This window comes from Leucopleurus acutus (assembly GCF_964270905.1).
Source record: "Leucopleurus acutus genome assembly, chromosome: 4".
NCBI classification, from domain to species: domain Eukaryota; kingdom Metazoa; phylum Chordata; class Mammalia; order Artiodactyla; family Delphinidae; genus Leucopleurus; species Leucopleurus acutus.
In genome coordinates this window covers 126206734-126223878 of record NC_139146.1, presented here as the reverse complement: position 1 = coordinate 126223878, position 17145 = coordinate 126206734, and the positions used below count along the sequence as shown (strand labels likewise).

At 34.6% G+C, this 17145-nt stretch overlaps 1 protein-coding gene across 3 annotated transcripts in view; it reads right to left on the bottom strand.

The window, feature by feature from the left end:
* Nucleotides 1-17145, bottom strand: part of FBXW7 (F-box and WD repeat domain containing 7) — a gene marked incomplete at its 5' end in the record, with an annotated part of 206006 nt that overhangs the window by 134586 nt on the left and 54275 nt on the right. The window contains one exon of one of the 3 annotated variants that reach the window (XM_082838428.1): nucleotides 12234-12273. The exons of 1 other annotated variant lie outside the window; for it this stretch is intronic. Of the gene's footprint in view, nucleotides 1-12233; nucleotides 12388-17145 lie in introns of those variants that run through there. One more of the 3 variants, XM_082838426.1, reaches the window with a different exon arrangement.

Here is a 17145-nt window from a genome sequence, read left to right as displayed (position 1 = left end):
TTTAATAGGGGCACATCTAAGTTTTAAGGGACCTGAAGCTTCTAAAAATTGGAGGATTTAAAAGAAAGAATACAAAATTACAAATACAAAATTAGAAATGAAAGTGAATACATATTTGAAATGTGAAAAAATAACAAAATACTAATTTTTAAAAGACTGACAAATACCATAAATAAATCCAGAAAAATAACACGTTAATTAAATGTCTGACACAATTCTGTTATGCCATAATTCCTTCATTTTTTGGTTGAGTAATCTTTGCTTGGCTTTTCATGTGACAAAATTTTATACTGTTTCTTATACAGAGATTAGGAGGATAATTTAGTCTTTCCTCTAGCATAGTTTATCATAATTTATTTTTTATTATTCAAAGTTTACAAACTTCAAATTTCACAACCTGTTATTGGGAATGTCGTGTAAATTTTTGAGAGAGTTGACAAATATGAGGAACTCCTATCACGTTCCTTTCATATATAAACTTGAGATTTCAATTCAAGTTTTCTTGTGCAGTAACTAATCTTACATACCCTAAATTTAAGACATTCATTGATGATAAGACAATCATCAATGTCATTCTTGGTGGGTTATGAGTTTTATGCTATGTTCACTGATCAGAGATTCTGGTTTCAAACAAGTAAGTTATTTAAATATTTTTCCAATATTTTCGTAAGATTCATTTTCATTAATTGGACTATCAAAAAACCAAGAGCCTATTACTTCTGTTTATATTTTTTCCTCTTAAATGAATTACTGCTTTTGCATGATCAAAACATTTTTATGTCACAATTCACTTTGCAATGTCAGAATAACTTCTAATTACTTGTGGCACATCTTTAACCATTTTTGTTTCATATTCCATTAATTTAATCTAAATTTTATCTTAATTCTTAAATAAATGTAAATATGACAAAAGAATACACCTTCAACATACTTCCAAATCAGAAGTCTATTATTTCATACTTGCTTTACTAAAGTGTTCCAGTAGGCAGATGAAATCACATATTTTAATTTTATTAAATATGCTATTTCAACTAAAATAGGAAAAATATTTGGTGAATATACAATATACACATTACATTATGTATTATTTTCTATACAGGAGTACAGACATTTTGAATGAGTAGGATGAAAACCTAATCTTACAGTTTTAGATATGTATCTGTAAACATTTCCATAGACTTGATTCTGACTTTGTAAATTTCAAACCTAGTTTCTCCTTTGCTGCTACTAGTAGTGTACTCATACTTCTAGTAACGACCATAGCAGGACACTTTCATAATGTATATGCGCTCTAGCCTTATACATTCCTGTCTCAATGGCTAGAGCCACTGGACATTAAGAACACATCCCTACAATTATACATGGTCATGACTGATCTCCATATAAATATATACCACTACACCCAAATTAAATGAAATATATCCCCAGCTCAGATTACTTTAGCCAAAACCAAACAAATTGTCTGCTACTTATACCTACAGAAATCTTTAAATTTGTGTTAAAAGATCTTTTCAGACATTTGCCAGGCAATAACTACATAACTGAATGAGAGAAAGAAGTGCTAATATTAAAAGAATTACCCACTGTTACCAGAGTTTTGTCCCAGGAATTCAAATCTTATGTAACATTAGGAGAAGAAAAAAAAATTACTAACAAATTTCAGAAAGTGCAACAGAAAATAAAAAATGGATCTCTAATAAAGTACAAAGAATATAATCAAAGTATTACGAAATTCACAGTGAGAAAGGTAAGTGAGAGAAGCAGGATTAGAACGTGCCTCACATTAAAATTTAGGTTCAAATCACACTAGTTAGTTCAAAACACTATGCAATTTCAAAATAGGCAATAACAGGAATTTTTTTAACTTATTAAACTGCCATATGCCAAATAACCAGCTGGGTATTTTTCACATTTGCCTACTCTGTATACTATGAGTTAGGTTAAAACTATTATAGATCAAAAGTTCACATTACAGTTTAGGAAAGAAATTTGTTTTTATTATATATAAGGTTGTGCTGGGTAGCAGTAAATGTACAGGGGGAAAAATGGCATTCACCAGACCTTAAATCAAACAAAATCAAGTTTTCCCTGGCAAGACTATACTACAACATAGGACCACACAGACATACACACAAAAAGCTATTATAAGAATCCTACAGTACAAAACTACAATGAACTAAAGTCCTCTTTAGCATCCAAGCAAAAACATTAAAACAGGGAGGAAAAAGCAGTCCAAAACCTAGGTGACACATGGGTGAACCGAAGACAATTTATACATTTACATTTTTTTTAACATCTTTATTGGAGTATAACTGCTTTACAATGGTGTGTTAGTTTCTGCTGTATAACAAAGTGAATCAGCTATACATATACATATATCCCCATATCTCCTCCCTCTTGCGTCTCCCTTCTACCCTCCCTATCCCACCCCTCTAGGTGGTCACAAAGCACCGAGCTGATCTCCCTGTGCTATGTGGCTGCTTCCCACTAGCTATCTATTTTACATTTGGTAGTATATATAAGTCCATTTACATATTTTTAAATCACTAAATACTTAAGATGTAGCTCTCTTCATTACTGTAACTAACCCAAGGAAACTAAATGAGGAATAAAACTACTATTTGAAAAGAGAGAAAAAAATCCAATCCAGTAACCAGATTTCATAACAGAAAAATGGATTAACCAGGTAAGCACCAATTACTACAACAGCTGACTTACCCAAAAAAGAATAAAACCAGGAAGAATAAAAAATCCATAAATCCAAAACCTTCCTTCAAAACATACTCTTGACCAAGATGATTTCACTGGTGAATTCTACCAAACAGTTAAGGAAAACATATGCCAGATTTACACAAACTATATATTTGGCATATAAACATATGCCAGTAGTATACAAAATAGAGGAAAAGAGGACACTTTCCAGTTTTGCCAAAATTTTCAGCAAATCAAATCCAGTGATACATAAAAACAGTAATACAGTCTGACAAAGTAAAGTTTATCTAGGAATGCAGGGTTGAGTTAACATGAAAAATAATTAATGTAATTCAACCACATTAATAGTTCAAGAGAAAATCTATATGATTGTGGCAATAGATGCAGAAGTCAGTGATAAAATCAAATACCATTAATGATTAAAAACAGACAAACAAACAAAACCATTCAGCAAAGCACTTTTTCAACCAGATAGAGTACCTATGAAAGTCCTATGGTTAACAACATACTTAATAATGAAATATCGAATATACTCTCCTACGTTTGGGAGCATGGCAAGAATGTCTATTCTCCTTACTTATATTCAACATTATATTGTAGAAATTCCAAACAAAAAGGTAAGAAAAAGAAAAGCAAAAAGATCAAAAAGGAAGTAAAACTGTCTCTGTTCACATGATTGTTTATGTAGAAAATCCTAAGGAATCTGCCCCACAAAGGTACTACAGATAGGAAATAACAAGCACTGATGAGGATGTGGAGAAACTATAACCCTTGTAAATCGCTGATGGTAATGTAAAATGGTGAAGCCACTATGGAAATCAGTTTAGCAGCTTCACAAAAAGCTAAACATAGAACTACCATATGACCCAGCAATTCCACTCCTAGATATACACCCAAGAGAATTGAAAAGAGGACTCAGGTACTTGTACCAAATTTCATTGCAGCATTATTGACAACAGCCAAAAAGTGAAAACAACCCAAGTGTCCATCAATAGATGAACAGATAAACAAAATGTGGAATACTGCAATGGAACATCATTCAGCCATAAAAAGGAAGGAAATTCTGATGCATGCTCCAACACAGATGTACTCTGAAAACATTATGCCAAGTGAAATAAGCCAGACACAAAAGAACAAATACTGGATGACAGTACACTTGTACGAAATATCTAAAATAGGCAAATTCATACAGACAGAAAGTAAATTAGATACTACTGGGGCCTGGGAGAGGGGGAAATGAGAAATTATTGCTTAATGTGTACAGAGTTCAGTTTTTTTTACCACCTTAAGAAAAAAAAAACTACCATACATTACTGAGAGAAATGAAAAAACAACCTAAATAAATGAAAGATACACCATGTTCATAAGTTAGAAGACTAAACATTGTTGGGAATTCCTGGGGGCTCAGTGGTTAGGGCTGAGTGCTTTCACTGCCAAGGGCTCAGGTTCAATCCCTGGTCAGAGAACTAAGATCCCACAAGTCGCACAGTGCAGCAAAAAAAAAAGACTAAATATTGCTTAGTATGTCAATTTGTCATAATAGGTCTTATTATGACATGTTATATTAAATACTGTGTAATATGTCAATTCTTAAAATCTTGATCAGATACTTCACCAAAGATATTCAAATAGTCAATAACACATGAAAAGATGCTCAACATTAACATCAGAGAAATACAAGAACACAACACCCCCAACTTTGTGCTGTTGTTCTCATATATACATTACAAACCCAAAAATACAGTATTATAAGTTTTGCTTTAATCAGTAATTTTTTTTTAATAATAAAAGTATACAGTGGAGGGCTTCCCTGGTGGCGCAGTGGTTGAGAGTCCGCCTGCTGATGCAGGGGACACGGGTTCGTGCCCCGGTCCGGGAGGATCCCACGTGCCGCATAGCGGCTGGGCCCGTGGGTCATGGCCGCTGGGCCTGCGCGTCCAGAGCCTGTTGCTCCGCAACGGGAGAGGCTGCGACGGTGAGAGGCCCGCGTACCGCAAAATATATATATATATATATATATATATATACACATACACACATATACATACACACACACACACACACACACAGTGGACCCTTAAACAACACAGATTTGAACTGTTCAGGTCCCCTTATACATCCGATTTTTTTCACTAAATATGTACTACACAATCCATAGTTGGTTGAATCCTCAGATGCGGAACCCAGATACAGAGAGTCAACTGTAAAGTTATATTCAGATTATCAACAGTGTGGAGGGTCGGTGCTCCTAATGCCATAATGTTCAAGGGTCAACTGTATATAGTTTTTTATAATTACCCAATTACTCACTATTTTTGATGTTGGTTTCTTCCTGTAAATAACACTTGAAATCTGGTGCCATTTCCCTTCAGACTGATGAACTTCCTTTAGAATTGCTTGTAATGGTGGTGGGCTGGCAAAAAATTCCATCAGTTTTTGTTTACTTTTCAGTGGTTCACTTGCTTCTACGATTTCCCTCAATAAATTTCCAGCTACTTGGCTAGATTTAACTTCTGTCCTGTACTACTGGAAATACAGGAGGTTGGGATGCACTCAAAAGCAAGAAAACCACAAATGTACAACTCTTACACATTGTATTTTCAGGCTTTAAAGGATAACTTCTCAGCTGACTTCTGTCTCCTTTTGGTCATTTTCTGCTGCTTTTAAATAGTTTTTCTTTCAATATTTTATCCGGATTTTATCACTGTTATCTGAGGGGTCGTTCAATACTTTACCGGCATCACTGCATCACTAACAGATGTCAAAATTCTACTAATCTTGAGGGACAAACTTCTCACATCCTTGATTTTCATTCCTCCCACCAAATTAGGACTTCATCTTATCACGTAACAATTTAAAGTATTCCCACCTTCCTGTTTTCTCTACCTTAACTCACACAGTACACTGACAATAATTTCTTGTCCATCATACTGCTTTTATCATTAAAATGTTTTCTGTGAAAACCAGAAAACATGTGATAAGGAATCAGATGTTAATTTTCAACTCCACCACTACCTGTGAAATTATAAGCAAATCACAACCTCTGTGATCCTTATTTTTACCATCTGTAAATGGGAATATCATCTGCCTCATTAGTTAAGCTTAGGACCAAAATACGATAACTAATATTAACCAGCACAGACAAGAGTTGGTCAAAGATGTTATAAGCCTTGCAATATGAGAATAGGTGAATGGTTAAAATTGTTATCTAAAACAAAAAGAACAGACTAAACAGACTGGGAGACTAAGATGAGTCATTCAGTGATTCAACAAGTGTTTACTGAGTTCCATGCATATATCGAGGCAATATTTTCAGCTTGAGAAATATTAATTTAATTTTGTGGTGCTTATGACTTGAGACCTAATGACTCAAGTAAAACAGGTAATAAAGGAAAATGTGGCATCTGTGAGTCATCACAAATTTGTGATAATTTACATAATAAAAGCAGAGACCACCTCCTAAAAATGATATATAATGAGGAGGAGCAAAGCTTCAACCCAGTTTATACATAAGGGGTATGTAAAGGAAAAAAGCAATAACAAAGAAAGCAAGCATTTAGTTGGAGAGGTAGTAGAAAAACCATTAAAGTATTACAGAAGACAAGGGAGAACTGAATGTTAAGGAGAAGCAAAATACCAAATGCTGAAAAAGGTAGGACAGGATGAGAAAAAGAAAAGACACAGATTAGCAATTGGAACTCAGTCTTATTTTGGGGATGATACAGAACATTCTATCATCAACCTAACCAATGTCTATCTGGGTAGGTAAGAAAAGTGGTTTACTTTCATTTGAGGAAGCAGAACACTAGTAGAAACAATAGTCAAACTGCAGAAGGTAATTGAATAAAAGTTGAGAAATTGGACACCTAGAGTCAACAACTATAAATCAAACAAGCTCAGTGATAACGGGAAAGATAGGAAAATAGTAGAAGTAAGATATTTTTCAAGATTTAGTGTGATAAGGCAGAGAACCCGGCATGGAGCATAAAAGGAAGAATAACAAGGTTCCAGTGAAGGAAAGGAGGAATAAGACTGAGAATACAGATGTTAGCTTTTGAAAGAAATGAAAACATTTTATTCCCTGAGTAAACTTAGACTGGGGAAAGAAAGAGTATAAAATATGAAATGAAGAAAGAATAAGCGAAATAGGGACAGGACTGGTCATTTGAGGAGAGTGGAAAGGTTCCGAATAACTAATAATGTGGAATGAAATAGAAGATGAAAAAGAGATAAAGATGACCAAGAAGCACTGAGGCTATACTGGGGCAGGGCGGGGGGGATGTGAATTTATACTAGGAGCCTCTCAAGACAGTAAACTGATATCACTCTAGCAAAATAAAGCAGTCCACGAACAGGGGATAAAACAGAAGAAATGAACGGTTGTAACTCTTTAGATTAATACAGTGATCCCCAACCTTTTTGGCACCAGGACCAGTTTTGTGGAAAACAATTTTTCCATGGGGATGCGGAGGGTGATTCAGGCGGTAACGTGAGCAATGGGGAACCGCAGATGAAGCTTCGCTCACTTGCCCACTGCTCACCTCCTGCTGTGCAGTCTGGTTCCTAACTGGCCTTGGACCAGTACTGGCTCCCGGCCCGGGGACTGGGGACCCCTGGATTAATAGACTTGAGAAATTTCTGAAGAAAGATCAAGAGAATGGAAATCTTAGATATTAATAAGAATAAAATTAAGATGGCTACTAGACTGAATGTGAGTTAATCTGGATTAAGTTTTCATTTAAAAAGTAAGTTCTGCAAACATATGAACACCAAGGGGGGAAAGCCGTGGGGGGTGGGGACGGTGGTGTGATGAATTGGGCGATTGGGATTGACATGTATACACTGATGTGTATAAAACTGATGACTAATAAGAATCTACTGTATAAAAAAAGTAAATAAAATTAAATTTAAAAAAATTTTTTAAAAGTAAGTTCTGAAGGAAAAAGCTTTTAGGAAAACTTCTCTGCATGATGTGGTTACTACAGTAACTGTATTGGGAGAAAAAAAAAAGTCATACTACTTGTGCGATAGCTTTCAGACATTTGTGCAAAAAACAGTGTGACATTTAGAATAATTCAAGTCTAGCTGAGCTTTCCTGAGATTAGAAAGTAGTGAAAGAGGGACTTCCCTGGTGGCGCAGTGGCTAAGAATCCGCCTCCCAATGCAGGGGACACAGGTTCAAGCCCTGGTCCAGGAGGATCCCACATACCATGGAGCAACTAATTCCGTGTGCCACAACTACTGAGCCCACACTCTAGAGCCCGCGAGCCACAACTACTGAGCCCATGTGCCACAACTACTGAAGCCCGCATGCCTAGAGCCACAAGAGAAGCCACCACAATGAAAAGCCCACCTGCCGCAACGAAGAGTAGCCACCGCTCGCCGCAACTACAGAAAGAAAGCCCATGCACAGCAATGAAGACCCAACGCAGCCAAAAATAAATAAATTTAATTAATTAATTAAAAAAAAAAAAAAGAAAGGGCTTCCCTGGTGGCGCAGTGGTTGGGGGTCCGCCTGCCGATGCAGGGGATGCGGGTTTGTGCTCCGGTCCGGGAGGATCCCACATGCCGCAGAGCGGCTGCGCCCGTGAGCCATGGTCGCTGGGCCTGCGCGGCCAGAGCCTGTGCTCCACAACGGGAGAGGCCACAACAGTGAGAGGCCCGCGTACCGAAAAAAAAAAAAAAGCAAGTAGTGAAAGACCCCTCTGATGAAGAATAGTTTAATTGTTCTATCCATACAACCCTGACCAAAATCTCCAAGGTATTATGGATCAGCGGAATGGCAAACTCTAGTATATGTGCTGAGAAGCTGCCCCCTGTAGTATAAGGCAGGCCTTACTGACTTTAGTGACAAATTAGTGGTTTAACTAAAGGGTAATCCTTCCTACCCTTGTAAGAGAAAGAGGTCTCTACTAATATTAAAACCTCATTTCAAATATAAATACTCAAAGAGAATTAATATATACTCAGTTATTATGTTAGTAAATAAGCATTTAGAACAAGAGAAGGGAAGGGGGAAAGAATAGTGCACAAAAGCCATTTCACCTTAATTCAGCCATAAATAGATCATCAAAATCCTCTTAATCACCATATCTGACATATAACCATAGGAGGAGGTAACTCTCTCAGCTAAATCTTTTCCTTATTTTTATCACAATTAATACCACCACAATTAATACCACCATGAATGAGATGTCAGTTTTTATTTCCTTTTCCACTGCAAAATGTCCACAGATAGTATAACACACATCAATGTAAAGAACAATATCACTCATCCAATGGGCACTTAAGGACTGTTCATCAATGGACACTATGATTTAAAATCAACTAACAAGAAGAATATCAATGATCTTAGCTCTATAAAATTTCATTAAAATAGACTTTGGTTAACCTAAAGTTAACACAGAATACTATTAGATAATATGAAAGATACAAAAGTAAACTCCCCAAATAAAAATATATTTGTTATACTGTATTACAACCTCTTGCCCTTACACAGAAAGCCAATCTACTAAGAGTAGTGACACTTCATTGTCACATGCCATTTTTCTAAAAAACTGAATTAGACAACATTACAGGCCAATACATCCTGAAATATGCCTCCAGTTGATTTAAAAACCACATAATGTAAAAAATAAGAAACTAAAATGGTCCCATAAAAATTAAAAAGGCACATACTTAATAAAGCAGAAGAAAAATATACGTATTCCATATGTAGATTTACAAAAACATCAAAATATCACTGCTACAAATAACCTGCACAAGATTAAAATCAATAAGATTCTCAAAATCTATTTTTTCCTCACAGGAAAGCTAAAAAGAACCCTGATAATACTCTTAGCCTAAAAAGCGATGGTTTATTAAGGTATGAAATCAAATATGCAATAAACACCACGATAAACTAAATACTTAGTTCTTCTCCAATCTAAAAAACTAACTATGAATTCATGAGAACAATATCAATAAACATATCACACACAGCTAACGTTTTCATGGCAACACATGGAACCAAAACATAATGTTTTGCTTAAAACAATTAGCAGAGGAATTGAAGCACAAATACAAGGATAATTGCTTCCTTTGGGCTTTGGCTGTCAAACACAGGAAATGTCAATGCTTTACAGCCCTGTGATAATTAAAACCTTGTCACAGACCTAGACTATCAATGAATATTTATTTAAAGATAATTTTGCAATATGACACCAAAAGCATAAGCAACAAAAGAAAAAAAGAGATAAATCAGACTTCATCAAAATTAAAAACTTTTGTGCTTCAAAGGACACCAGAAAGAAAGTGAAAAGACAATCCACAGAATGGGAGAAAGTATTTGCAAATCATATTATCTCATAAGGGGCTAGTTTCCAGAATATATAAAGAACGTGTATAGTTTAACAATAAAAAGACAACCTAATTAAAAAATGGGCAAAGGATGTCAAGAGACATTTCTCCAAAGGACATATGTAAATGGTCAATAAGCACATGAAATAATGCTCATCATTAGTCATTGCGGAAATGAAAATCAAAACCACAATGAAATACCATTTCACATCTAAATCAAAACCACAATGAAATACCACTTCACATCTATCTGGATGGCTAAAATACAAAAAAGATTGACAGTGTAACAATCAATGTCTGCAAGAGTGTGGAGAAATTGGAACCCTCATACACTGGGGTGAGATTGTAACACAGTGCATCCATTTTGACAGTTCCTCAGAGTTACACACAGTTACTATACTAACCTGCAACTCTGCCCCTTATAATTATACACCCAAAGGAAATGAAAACATAAGTGCACACAAAAACTTATGCAAGAATGTTCACTGCAGAAGCATTCCTAATAGCCTAAACGTAGATACAACCCACCAACTGATGAATGGATAAACAAAATGTGGTATACAATGGAATCTTTTTTAGCCATAAAAATAAATGATACACGCTACCACATGGGTGAACCTTGAAAATATTATGCTAAGTGAAAGATGCCAGACACAAAATGACAAATATTGTATGACTGCATTTATAAGAAATGCCCAGAATACACAATTCATAGAAAAAGTATATTACTGGTTGCCTAGGGGGCGGGGGGGGGGAAGATGTCTAAAACTAGATAGCAGTAATGATTACACAACTCTGAATATGGTTCACTCAAACTAACTCAAATATTTGCATCAATGGGGGAAAAAACGGCAGTAAATTGCTTTTTCCACTTAATACATCACCAGAAATCAGTTACCACATTTTAAAGTAGTAAAATTTTGTTTAAGAGATTTTTGTAATATCATTTGCTCCTAAAAATGTTATATTTATTATAAATATACAGTAAATAGAGTGGTATAGTTTGTTGAATACTTACATCAACTATGATTAGTACAGAATTTTAGAAATATCATTCAGTTGAATATTTATTGTTTCAAACACATAAAAAGTATAATAAAAGAAATTAATGATTAAATATTTCTTCATGTATCTAGGAAATTTCCTTTAGCTAATCAAGTAAATGTATTCATCCTTAAAAAAATTTTATTACTATATTAAAATAATCAAAATCTACATATGCCACTTGATACTTTCCCCTCACTGTTGAAGTATATCCAAAAATTTTTAAATCTATCATGAGTAACCAACCAAAGCACTGTTACACCTATATAATCACCACAGCACAAAACTCTAAAATCCTATATAGTGAAGTAAAACACATTCTGAGATTAATTCTCCCACTTTCACTCAAAAATTTTAAAAAGTAGGGCTTCCCTGGTGGCGCAGTGGTTGAGAGTCTGCCTGCCGATGCAGGGAACGCGGGTTCGTGCCCCGGTCCGGGAAGATCCCACATGCCGAGCAGCTAGGCCCGTGAGCCATGGCCGCTGAGCCTGCGCGTCCAGAGCCTGTGCTCCACAACGGGAGAGGCCACAACAGTGAGAGGCCCGCGTACCGCCAAAAAAAAAAAAAAAAAAAAGTAAAAACAGTAAAAGCACTATCTAGTGAAATCAAAAGTTTATGAAATTCTTAATTACAGGCCCTTATCAAATTTTCATATTATAATGTTATTACAAAGAAACTGGAGTGGCCCAAATAGGAAACAGCATAAGGTCTGATCGGAGTCTTCACATTGGCTTATTGTGATGAACTGGACCTAATGTAAGGAGTAGAGTAAGGGATGGCTGAAGAATCTTGATATCTGTACTCGTATCAACAGCTAATCAAAAACTGTTACAAAAATCTCAAGTGAGGAAAATCCTGTTTCATTCACAAAGTATTAGCATTTCTGCCCATGAAGGCTACTATCTTCTTTGAACTCTTTTAATACTTAGCCTGCATGCTAGAAGAATTTTCTTGATGCAATGTGTAGAAAGAATCAGAGAGGATCAGAATATAAAGAGAAGAAATTCCAATACTGGGTAAAAATTAAAAGAAATATAAATTATAATTTACACAGGCTATTATTATAAATGCCATTAATGTAATATACATGTAAACTTAAGTAACATGCAAAGTATTTAACATGGAGAATATGTACTTACCAAATATTTGATAGCCTTTTAAAAATCTCGTTGAGACTCCCTAAATAATAAAAAAATAAATATATCAGGAATAATTTTTCAACTTCGGAGTTACCTCTAATCTGTAAAGTCTATGCAGGAATCCCATTTTCATGACAGCAATTTGTTTTTTCACACTACTTTAAAACCCAAAGCACGTGCTGAACTTTGGCAAATGATTAACAAAATTTTTCCTAATCTTATAAACAACTGAAAGTTTAAATGTAATATATGGAAAAGTTAATGAATTATCAGATATTGGCAGTTACTAGACTACAAAAAGAGTGAGCTCTATAACAAATCAGATAACAGCATACTAACAATGTCTTAGAAAAGCATCCATATGTTAAATTATTCCTAACCATCAACATACAATGCCAAGCTCTACATTCTAGTATCTAGTTACCACCTTTTAAGTAGCAGCTAGACAATGTAACTGTAGCATCTACAGAGTTAAAGTAGAGCCAATGAAATAGAAAGATATTTTAAAATATTTATTAATATATATTTTCTATTTATTTATTTTACTTATTTATTATATTCTATTTTATTTAAAAATTAACATAAGTATTTTTAAATCCACCTCATGTTGATACTAAAAAAAAATTAAGATTTTACCCACAATAAAAAGAAATGCATAAACTTACAAATTAATTTTACTACTTACAAAAGTTAGCTGTGAATAATTTTATAATAAACATAGTATATGTCCTTTCAGTCAAGTCTCAGGTCAAAATAATCTTCAAAATGAAGTTCAAAAATTCAAGAAAAAAGCACTAAATATTATAGTGCTCTTAGTGTTTGTCAGGCACATTGCCAAAGATTTGAAAAAACTTACACACACTTTTTTTAATCACCTTATTTACTCTCCATTTTATAGATTACAAAACCAAACCTTACAGAGATTCATTCATCTGCTTAAATATAGTAGCTGCCATTGACTGCACAATCCAATGTCTTTAAGGCATCACACTATGACTCCTCAAAAACAAAACAAATAAGACAGAACATGACATAGTATATAGTAAAACTGATTGCCTCTTTTAGAGTCAGACAAAAAAAAGTTTTCAAATTCCTTTTAAAGAATCAACAAAATAAAAATCATCTATTTTAACTAGCAATAAGTTATCATACAGAAATTATAATGCCATATATAAAAATAAAATAAAAACATTTTCTTATGAGTAAGCCATACCAGTATATTTTCTATCACTACTACTATTAAAATCAAAATCAGTCAAATGAATCACATCCATCCACAGGCCATGGAACAGGAGGGAAGAAGAAAGTATGACCTAAACAATAAAGTTTAAAACAATAAAGCTGTGAGATGACAGGAGAATACTGTCATGACTTTGAGGTAGGCAAAGATTTCCTAAACAAGACACAAAGATAAACACAGCAAATTGGACTTCATTAAAAAGTTGTGTTCTTAAAATGAAAAAGCTACAGGGTAGGAGAAGATCTTCTCAATGCACATGTCCAAAGGCCTCATGTATGAAATATTAAGAAACAAAAAAACAACTTTAAATCACCAAGAAAAAGACAACCCAGTTTTTAAGATAAGCTAAAGACCAAAGAAAAACTTCATAAAAGATAATTTCAAAAACCAATAAGCATATTGAAAAGGTACTCAACATCACTAATCCTCAGGAAAACACAGATAAACAACACAATAAGATACGACTACACACCAAAATGACTAGTTTTTAATCGAAAAATCAGAGAACACCAAATGTAAGTGAGCATGTGCAGCAAATGGCATTCTCATGCACTGCAGGTAGAAATGGAAATTCGTATAACCAGTATGGAAAACTATTTGGAAATATCTACTAAAGGTGAAAATACACATACCCAATGACTAAGTAATACAACTCCTGTGTATACAATCAATAGAAATGTATATGTTTGTGCACAGAAAGATATGTACAAGATTTATCATAGTAACATTATCTAAGGAGCCCAAAACTCACGACCCAAATGTCCGTCAGCAGTAGGAAGGAGAAATAAACTGTAGTTTATACAGTGGATTCCTACACCTCAGTGAAAATGAGAAAACTAGTGCCATACACAAAATTAAGATACATCTCACAAACACAATGCTATATGAAGCAGCTGGCGGGGAGGGGAGGAGAAGCCTATATATTATTCTACTGAATTCAAAAACAAACCAAACTAATCTCTGATCACAAAGTCAGAACAGTAGTTAACTTCGGGTGAATGGGTTATTTGACTGGGGCAGAACAGAGGGAGGCTTCAGAGGAGTGGATACCTTGATCTAGGTATGGTTACAAAGGTGTGTTCACTTTGTAAAAGTTCATCAGTATAGAAAAGTTCACCTAAACTTTTCTGTATATAAACTATACTTCAATTATTTTAAAAGTTTCTTTTTTTTACTTTTTTTACTTTTTTTTACTTTTTGGCCACGCCTTGCAGCATGTGGGATCTTAGTTCCCCAACCAGGGATTGAACCCACACCCCCTGCATTGGAAGCACAGAGTCTTAACCGCTGGACCGCCAGGGACATCCCTAAAAGTTTATTTAAAAAAAAAAAAAAATAGATGAAAAATCACTTCTCAGTTAAATAACTCCATGTCATTGTACTAATGATCTGTAACTCACTCATTTGAAAATCTGGATCTCCTAACAATGTATTTCAATTTATTTCTATAGACTGCATAAAGGTAAAGTAAATATGTCTGGTTATTTTGTATTAATAAGTTTTAAGAATAGTTTCAATATAAATATAAATTTTACCAAGAAGGGATTCCTTATGATTTTCTATTAATAGCAGAGAAAGTTTTGCATGAAGTCTTGCCAATGCCTGTTCTACATAGGCTCAAGTTAGGTTCACAAATGTATAACTTCACACATATTAAAAGTATTAATAGCTAACTCAGAAGTTGATTTTAAAAGCAATTGTACGGCCAAGACAGGCATTCATAAAAACCTTAAGGCACACTACTTGGCCCTGTTTCTCAGAAAAAATTTAAGACTATTAAAAACCAGTAACCGTTTGAAGAAAAGTCCTCCAAATAAATATTCTTACATATCTAAAACTTTTTACGTTGATACTTACAATGGTATACCTTCTTTATTAAAAATATAAACAGTTTCATCTGTATATCCTTTTATTTTTCCATTATATTTACCTAATAACTATTTTTTAACCTAACTTCTCTCTAAATTAAATGATACCATTATTTGATCAGATTTGAAAACTTGTATCATTGATGGAAATCTGTCTTATCTGCATAAGACAGATTTGTCTTGAGCTGGGGGTGGGGTCTGTCATATAAGTCTCTTAAGACGATGTTCAGAGGAACAGAATGGCATAGGCCCCAACAGGTTAGTTCCCTGAACAATTCCCAGAGGCTGAGTATCCTTTGGACAAACATTAGACGACTCATCAAAACCTTACAATAACTTTCCTCAGTCTTCGGTTGCCTTACTTACGAGTCTGGCCTGGTAGAGATCTCTCCAAACCTCCAACGAGCCAGGATTTATCAGGTTTCTACTTGAAAGTAGCCAACCATTCAGTTGTGCTTCTAAGACATAAGGTGCAAAAGCAACACTTGCACAAAACTGACTTTTTTCATCAGTCAACCCACCCCCAAGCCAGACACCCGCTTCTTCTAATTCAGGTACTTATCTTTCTAAATTTTATATTTTCACTAAGAACAACTTAAGACTTACAGGTTCCCACTTTGGGCAACTTTTGAAATGAACAACAGTGTTCATTTGAGAGGCACTTTAGAAAATACAGGCAAAAAAACTCTCCCTCAAGAGAAGTTTGGCTTATCTACCTAAAAGAGAAAGATCAACTTACTAAATGTAAGGAGACCTCCCCAGAGGTCACACATCTCACTAAAATAAGACAGACAAACACTAAGAGAAGGACCATGATCACTATTTAGGACCTATTTTGAAGCAGAGAGCCAACAGATCCATCCCAAATCTAAAGAACCTACAGGGCTAGACAAAGGTTTGTTAGGAAAATTATCTAACTTCATGATTTCTAGTAATACACTAAAAATCCCAGAGAGGACAATAAGGATGTAAGCAGAGCAGTCTTCCCCTAAAACAAAAGATGCACAGTGAATTCAGTGACTACACACTGTTCAGTCAGCAATAAATCTAATACAGATTGCTCATTAATGATAACTATGTAAAAACTGGTATTTGAAAAGCTAGCATCTTTGAATAATGCTAATGATATATTTTCTTAGGATTCTGTTATTTTTTGTTGCTGTTTTCTATTTTAATCTTAGAGGTGGAAAAGTTAGAGCCAGACTGGTGAAAAATATCTAAAAAGCAAGGTCTCAGCTAGTCAAGAGTTTTAAGTTGTTACATAGATATCAGATCTTGAATTATAAATTAAGTAATTGTCCCATTCCAGTTAAGGAGCAGCATGCTGAAATCCTAGCATCACTCACTCACCTATAAGGACAACATACAGGCTGAGAGAGAACAGAAGCCGGTTGAAGAGTCAGTGAGCTCAGTCCCCTTTCATCTGTTCTGCTGTTCTCCTTGCTCTGTTGAGTACACAGAGTAATGTTTCCTTTTTCCTTTTCCCAAAGAAGGAAAGGAAAGGGGGAAAATTTAGACCAGTCATTAATTTTCTGTCATTAATTTAGCATAGATTCGTTGTATATTAGAGCAACTGAGTATAATATGGAATAAGTTTGACTAGATCAAATTTTAGGATATACTTGAAGTTCTTAAATTTTTTTTCTATTTTACCTAAAATCTTTCTAATATATCGGAATCAGAATCTTGCTGCAGCAAATTCATATCACTGTTTACCAGCTATCTGACAGTATCGATCAGCATCACCATTTAGCATTTTATTTTATTATCTTTGAATTGATAGGCTTGATTTGGCTCATTCCAA